The sequence below is a fragment of the Phallusia mammillata genome, chromosome 5 (assembly GCF_965637545.1).
Source record: "Phallusia mammillata chromosome 5, kaPhaMamm4.hap1.1, whole genome shotgun sequence".
Classification (NCBI taxonomy): Eukaryota; Metazoa; Chordata; class Ascidiacea; order Phlebobranchia; family Ascidiidae; genus Phallusia; species Phallusia mammillata.
The window spans coordinates 3,071,192-3,079,459 of NC_137256.1; the positions used below are offsets into that span (position 1 = coordinate 3,071,192).

General features: G+C 36.2%; 1 long non-coding RNA gene across 2 annotated transcripts; it reads left to right on the forward strand.

The window, feature by feature from the left end:
• The first annotated feature begins 338 nt into the window (after window positions 1–338).
• LOC145227711 (uncharacterized) lies at window positions 339–5,910 on the forward strand. 2 transcript variants are annotated; one of them, XR_013859953.1, is made up of 4 exons: window positions 339–720; window positions 809–858; window positions 1,405–1,585; window positions 2,102–5,910. It is a non-coding gene; the product is annotated as an uncharacterized LOC145227711 (long non-coding RNA). The 2 variants fall into 2 exon arrangements; XR_013859954.1 differs by lacking the exons at window positions 339–720; window positions 809–858 and adding an exon at window positions 866–1,061.
• The last annotated feature ends 2,358 nt before the right edge of the window (window positions 5,911–8,268 follow it).

An 8,268-nucleotide genomic window follows, 5' to 3' on the forward strand; every position in this document is an offset into this window, starting at 1 on the left:
TTCAGGAACGTAAAGGTTTTCCAAAAAAATGAGCAATATTTTATTTTTCCCGTTTTAGTTTAAGTAACCAAAATCGGGATATTTCGGCCCAAAATTTTTGTGGCAAAAATTTTTGCATTTTTAAATTCTCCATGTTCGACTTAGTACAGGTGTGAAATTTCACCTTTCTACCTGTACTAGAACTAAAGATATGCGATGTTGTGTGTGTTTGCTGGAGCCTTTTTTCCGCGGTTTGCCCTGGGGACGTAGGTCAATTTTGATTGTCATTTTGCATCTCGTTATTTCCAATCGTTTCTACCGGTTTTGCTCAGAAAAACTGGTTTGGAGGTTATTGATACAGCAACTCTGCATGAATAAAAAAGGCATCGTCACTCAGAAGTCAGAACAAATAGGTATTATAGTACTTTTGGTTGACACTTGATTTTTGTTAATTTTTGAAACAAAAGGAAATAATCATTATAATCTATCAAGCAATATTTGTTGGTGTCACAAAGTGGTCAAGAATAAATTTGTAATGAAAAATAAAATAAAACTTGATAACAGAAAGGGACCGAACAAAATAAATGTCCAGTCTTTGAGTAAAAATGTATAAATGTTAAGAGATTTTTAACACATTTCTGGCAACTGTGTGGAGTCATTCAGCAACCTTCTCACTCAACTTGAAGCTTTGACGTTAGTTGGAAGAAAATACTCACAAGATGTGGTAATAATGTCAAATAGGTGAGCTTTGTTCCATGACACTACAGTGTCTCTGCCATTGGAGGGAATCCAGTTATTAATTGCAACTATTTTTTACTTATTGATCCAGTAATCCTGCAAAAGTGATGTACAAAACTACAGATGAACAAGTGCAAATAAGTCAGTATGCTTTTTATTTTTAATACTTTTTTTTGTATTTTGCAGATCTCTGTTTTATGAACTTAGGTACACAATTCACAGTTCTAAAAAACCTAGTAATTTTTTTAAAAACATAACATTTCGACAGCTACTTGTGTCGTTCTCAAATGAATAAATGTAAAATCCAAGTAGCAAGTAAAAACCAGTAAAGGCATGTACAAAAGGTGAGAACTAGCGCGAAAGTAAAAATGTATAGATAACATTCATTTATTTATGAATAAAGAAGCTTTAGAGACATTATGTTTTAGACTAATATACTGGCTTCCTTGTTTCTGGTTATGTGTTATATCGTATAAACTAAACTTAACCAAAATTATCAGGTTTGATCAACGAATACCATAGAACAGCCAAAATGCCAATAGCAGAAAAACCAACAACAAATGTATGGCCTTGCCAAAATACTATTCACATTTTTCAATTCAGGTGTTCTCTTCAGCATTTTCAACATTTTATTTTTGTACACTAGTAAGGTGTAGTGTGTTATTAAATGATATATTTATATTACAGTATTAAGCAACTGGTTGGTACAATAAAGAATTGTATATTACCGACTGTTGATGCAAGTGTAACCAGTGCAGCAACCTGCACAAAGCAAGGGAAGTTTTGAAACATGTGATCCAGTATTCAATGACCTGAACCTATTGATTGGTATAAGACACATCTTTGAACCTAACTTTTAAACTGCATGGTATGTAATTGCATGGATATGTAAAAAATGAAATTTTCATTTTAGTCTTTGAAATCATATTTTTAGCAAATTACTGACAATAGTTTATTGCTTGTGTGAGTTCATATGAAAGACCACAAGGTTAATAAAATTGTATTGTAGATTGTAATTTCTACAGGTTGTGTTTCCTCTTCTACTAGTTTTAACATGTATATATGTACTTCGTCAACATAACAGGTCTGTGCGTTTTGTATGAAATCATTTTGGGTAAACAACACTTGGCTTTGATTGTTCAGTGAACATCAACTTGTTGTGCATTATGATAAATTAGATAGCATTTTATCTATTGCTGCCTAAGCCTGAGCAAGGAAATGGTTTATTTTTTTTATGTGCAAAACAATATTTATAAGCTTTTGTTTAGAATTTTCGGCAGTGTGGTATTTTGGTGCCTGATCAATGACTTGATACAGTGTCATGATAAAAATAATACTGCGGAGTAACACAGGGTAACTACATGTTTATGTGTGTATGTTACAGGCAGTTGCTCTTGAACAATTCCTACATACACCAATGTATAGTGCAACAACTAGCAAACAATATTTGATGTAAACTGTAAAATGAGAATTGAAAGCATGGAGTTTGTTGTTTCAGCACAAAGTCTAAATTTGTTGACAAAATTTTCACGAAAACATTATGATCAAGGTAAGAAATATTCAGTCAATGTTGGCAAATAATGTCATTGAAATCTGTCTTGTGCTGTTTCTTCTGACTATTACCATTAAAAAGTTTGGCTCAATTTTTGTGCCCAGAGAGTTTCAGGCTAGACATAACCTAACGATTCAACACTGTATGTCCACCTAGTGGACAAATAACCTTAAAAACTTCCAACACAAAATGATAAATAAATTTTGCAGGAATTTTATTTTTCGTTCAAAGTTTACATATTTGTGATACAGTGGGAATTGAACAACAATTAATAATTATAGAGAAAGGGAACCATGTGAACAGGAAGATGTTATTTGTTCTTCTTATGCCTCCAACGTTAGTAGGTTCTGTAAAACAAGCAAAGTTAAAATATTTTGAGTTGTTGCAAATCTAAATCATTCATGAACACTTGCTCAAATTCGGATGTTAAGAGATCATCTTTCCTCTGTCACTACGACTTCAAATTTATGTCGTTCATTAACTTAGTTTGGTGTTTCATATTTAAATCAATTTATATAGCTTTGGTTGGAAAGCCCAGACCAGGGGTGGGCAACCTGCGGCCCACGGGCCGCATGCGTCCCTTGAGTAATAGTTGTGCGGCCCGCAGAGACGATTGGGTTTAAAATGTACTGACAAACGAGTCCAAATATTATATATTTTTAAGCAGATTAATGCGCCCGATGCTATTTTTCTGCGACCAGGCGTTTTGTGGCTAGAATCAAATGCGAATTTTACTTGTAGTTAAGTATATTTGGTAAGCATCGAAGTAAAATCACCGTGTGTTATACACAGGTGCGGCCCGCGACCTAATATTGGCTATTGTATTTGGCCCCACAGTAACAAAGGTTGCCCACCCCTGGCCTAGACAATCACAATGCTTGGGTTTGCCGACATTTTTACTCACGTGGTTTTTAAGACCTGAATGCGGTAAACTTGGTTGGCCCATGCGCCTCCTTCGCCGTCACTGCCACAGTTGGTGCTGGGACCGTGGTCCTTGTAAGTAAGCGCGGCGTCACGTGCTCCAGCGCACCAACCACTGTGTTGTAACGCGATCACGTGATAGCCTCGCGTATACGCAGCTTGCACACATTTGGCGATCGCTTCCTGGCGTGAGCCGTAACTTCCGTCCAGGAATATTGGGTCGAGTCCCTCGAGCTTTGTGATGGCACGATCAGATGTATCAGTCCAGCACCCGAGATCGATAAGGGAGACTAAAAATAAAACAAACTTCGACGGTGGTAAAGAAATCATTAAAGTACAAAATATATCAGCGGTGGTTCAAAATGGAACAATTAAATAATATTATGTCTTTGGAAAAGCAACATGTCACTGTTACCTTCAGAAATAGATTTCAGTTCGTAAACCTGGTTGGCCCAGCCGCCGCCTTCACCGTCAGCTGCACACGCGGTGCTTGCTCCATATGTGTCGTAAGTTTCACGGGCAGTGGCTGAGCTGGCGCACCAACCTCCTGCCTATAATTAAAAACGAGTGGTGTCACCTTCAACCTTATGTGGGCATCTGGTAGTGTGCCATTTTAATTACCATTAAATTATTAAAATCAATAAACTTAGTGTGCATTGCCTACAGCTTTTCAAATATTGGCTAGATGCTTTAAATATATACTATTATTACGTTATTTCAGTTTGTACATTGTTTTCTAATGTTTAGTGGTATACGACGTTACCTGGAGAGCAAATATGTCATCGCCGTGATTGTGAGCGACTCTGGCGCATTTAGCAATCGCGTTTACTCTTGCTCCATAGTTCGCACCGTCAAGAATAGTCTCTTCGTCGCTTTCTCTTGTAGGAATTGCTCTGTTGCTAGTGTCGCCCCAACATCCCAGATTATTGTAGGTTACTGCACAAGAAACATGTGACTTGTCAACTTTAGTCAATATTTATTACCCTGAAATAGGTTCCCTAATGTTTGTTGATTGTAACAATGAGTATGTGGTAGGTTCTACACCAGGGCTTCCCATTCGTGGTACGCGTACCACTAGTGGTACGCGAAGATATTTCAGGTGGTACGCGAGTAGCTTTCGTTTTTTCAGCAAAGCTGGGTGCGCCCGGAAATGACTTTCGACAACACCAAAATCTCGTTAAATTTAGTTGTGGTGCTTTAGTGTTATTTTAGTAGGCCAATATATTATTCTTCACAAATATATATCGATCAAATTAGTTGTTCTGTACAAAGTGGTAAGCGTGGCAGTAAAGAGCGTCCAAGTGGTACGAGATCGTAAAAAGGTTGGGAATCCCTGTTCTACACGGTACGTTTATTATGTAGGTTTCAGCATCTATGATTTTAATAACTTCACAACACATTTACGAAAAATTCGATACCCTATGCGAGCAAGAAACCCACAAGATCGATTTTGTGATTCCCTAACCAGGCGTTGACTTGCGTAGCATGCGCGGACGGCGCCTGCAGCCTACGCGTGAGTTTCTGCATACATCTCACTAATTCTACGCAGGCCGGATGGTAAATGCCACCCCCGGTATGTTGCTGTCGTGGGTTCATGGTTTCGAATTCCATACTTAAATGAATCGTCGACCCAATTTTTGACAGGAAATATAATCTCTTAAAAAGACAAATAGATCGACAGTTTCAAAATGATTCGACAGTTTCGTTAAAATACTGTTGCCATTTTTACTAAATACTTCTGTCTTTTTTGGCGATTTCATTTAACATGAGGCACTTTAATTTTTTAGTCAGATCCACTATAGGTATCTTACTTGGATAATAGTGGGTCGCACTGACCATTCCTGCGAATGCCAACAACAAAACAAAGACCTTCATCCTATCTGAAATAAATATGAAACGTTTTTTAAACTCAGAATTAAAATTTACGACAAAAAGATTTCTACACTTTTAAGCGTCAACTAAGTCGCCAGTATATTTACAAATAAATAAATACTACCGACTCTAGCATAACTTATACACTATATACACATTACAAAATATTTTACCTTTCACGATGAAACAATTTTCTTCTGAAAGTTGATGTTTGCGTCTTGAAATGCTTTTCCCAAGAAAACTTGGTAATATTTATACCTAATTTCCGGATCTTTAAATTGCACCAACTCGCTTGAGAATTCTTCGTTCACAAGGCAACGTACCGAGTCAGCATGTTATTATCTATGCTATATATGTTTACAACAAGGAAATGCTGAGTAACCATGTCTTCTCGGTTATTCGTTACCACAATCAAATTTGTTTAAAGTTACGAAATTTCAACACACACAGGGAACCGACTGTTTCAAGTGTAAACCGAGTTCAACCCTTGATTTGCAAAGTTTTTGCTGCAATAGTCGATTCTTAAAAGTTTGCTTGTCACGCTTAGAAGTTCTATGAATTTCTCGGGTCTTCATGCTGGGCCTATGGTTCTTGTACGTTATGCTAGTGTATTTTTTTAAATGTTATGTTTTAGAGACTAAAATGTGGCTGTTTCGAAAGTGGAAACTTTAATTTGATGTTATTTGTCAACAAAATCATTCCTGCTCATCACGCCTTTCCTATTTAATCGTTTTTTTTTCATAACCTGTTGCGTAAAACAAAAATAGTTTGTTAATGCTTTGTTTCAAACGTTTAAGAAGCACTGTTTAAGGTCTCTTTGTTTCAATAGGGTTAAGCATTTGTTTACTGTATGCTAAACCGAGTTTGGTTTATATGCATATTAATATGCAATAACAATTGTTATTGTTTGTTAGTTAATTGTTAATTACCTTATTTCTACCCTCATTGTCAACTTAAAGCTTGCATCAACTGCCCATATGCATAAAAAATTGGCTTTGTGGAAACAGAACGGCCCTGAACACAACTCTTTAAAACTGTTGCATTTAGCTCGTGTCCCTTGGCTCACGTGTCCGGGTGCACCAATCACAGTAAAGCGACACGTTGACGCCACTAAGTCCACCACAATCTTTCCTTGTGTTTAATTCAGACCCCTCAAGTTGCATTTTTTTGCTCACAAAGCATTTTGTTCAGTTTGCTTACAAGGCAATATGCAGTTTCCAAAATGCAAGCAGATTTTTAACGTTAAAACATGACAACTTGGAAACCAACTTGATGCTATACTTGTAATGACATTCCGTTGTTCAGAATCACGGTTTTACATAGGTTAGTCAAATAACTAAGCTGTTGGATTTTCCAACCGCCAAAGCTATTTCCGGCTTGGTAAATATTTCAGGGCAATCGTGCTGCTGTGATTTGTTTCACCGAGCGAAATGAACCCAACTCAACACAATTCATTGTTTGTGTGAAGAGTTGGACAACTTCTGACCCTTAGCAATTATTGCAGTTGTGGTGTAGTTATGAACTAAATCAATCCATATGTAAGTGAAGCAGACTCTTGCGACTTTTTCCTAAACTTTCTCAGATGTTATTTAAACATGTCTGCCTGGATAAAAATCCATGTAGGCCATGTGGCTTAATTCAAATGTTTACATTGCTTCATGCTCGACCGCTACTAGTCTGTGCCGTTGTATTTAGCCTTGCCATTGACACTAATTTGACTTCCATTAAATGTAGCAATGTATTAGATTTTTTATGGATCGATTTACCTTTGGTAGACGGTCGATTTTTGATGATTTCTCAAAGGAAAGTTAAAGATGAGTCGATGAAACTGAAGACTTAAATGATTTTCTCACTGATCTAGCCTTGTCGTTTACGTACATCGGTGTTTTTCAGTCGGCGATTCACGGCAAAGAGCAGTCATAATTCCGCGTAAAGTCAAAAACCACCGACTATACACTTTGCAGCCATTTTAAACGGGTGATTTGCGAAATGTAAAATAAAATTCTTCCTATTTGGCAAAAAAGAAACGGTGCCGGAAAGCTTCTGAACCATTGTTGTAAAATTTGCATACAACAAATGTGTTAAAAAAATTTAGTGATTTCCAAAGTTAGTCGGTATTTCTGTTACGCTTATGTCTTTTATCATTCTACAAAATATTTGTGTCATGTGAAAATATATTATTTAATGCTCGTCTTAAAAAATTTTGACAGTTAAATATTAACAAAAAGTTAACCATTTTTCTTATTTCGCTCAATATGCTCAATTATCAAGCTTTTAATTCAAATAAACCGATTGTTGATTGCAATTAACAGAAATTAGTTTAAACTTTGTACAAACTGAACTTTAATAATTAATTGCTTGAAAACTTGTCTAACACTTCGAGTTTGATACACAGGAATTATCTTTACAACAACGTGTTCTTTATTTGGTGATGAAAATGCGGTTATCCTTCTACTGTCACGATTTATAGCATTCAAGCGATCTTATAACTACGAGACAGAATTAGACTTAAGTACCATGCATTTGGATTTATTAAAATATTACTTAAATAAAACCAGATGAAAGATGACGAGAACACTTCAAATATTTGAGTGTATAGTTCAGCAGGAAGATATTAAATTCTCAATTTTTGGTGAATAAAGTCAGTTCGATTCCAATGGACTGTTAGACTGCTTGTTGCATGGAGTTAACGGGTGAGCACAAAGTTAAGGGGTGGATTTACTACAAACAAAAATGCCGTCAAAATAGAATAGAGTTACTGAAACGTTTCAACAACACCATACACTGTCATCATTAGTGAATCAGCATGTTTTGCTCATTGTCAAGTGTAAATATGATTTTTTTTTAAAACGAGTAAGCAAATGTCAGTTTTCAACAGTTATAATAATGGACATATTTTGCAACATGTTGTAATGTTTTACGTCATGGTTTCCACTGCAATTAACAATTCATGTCAGTTTACACCGGTGGTTCTCAAACTTTTTCATTATTTTTTTCAAGACGGTCCCTTTGCCATTATTTCGAGGGCTCGCGGTCCTTAAGCCTGAATGCGTATTTCAGAAAACGAAAGTTGATTGCAGGATTTTAGCAAGTCATGCAAAATTGCGCGTTCCAAAGATAGCTTGTGACATCACAAACATGACAAAAAACATCACGATTCTGTGCGAACAATTGCATTTTTGTTAGTTGTCATACAATAAAGGTCA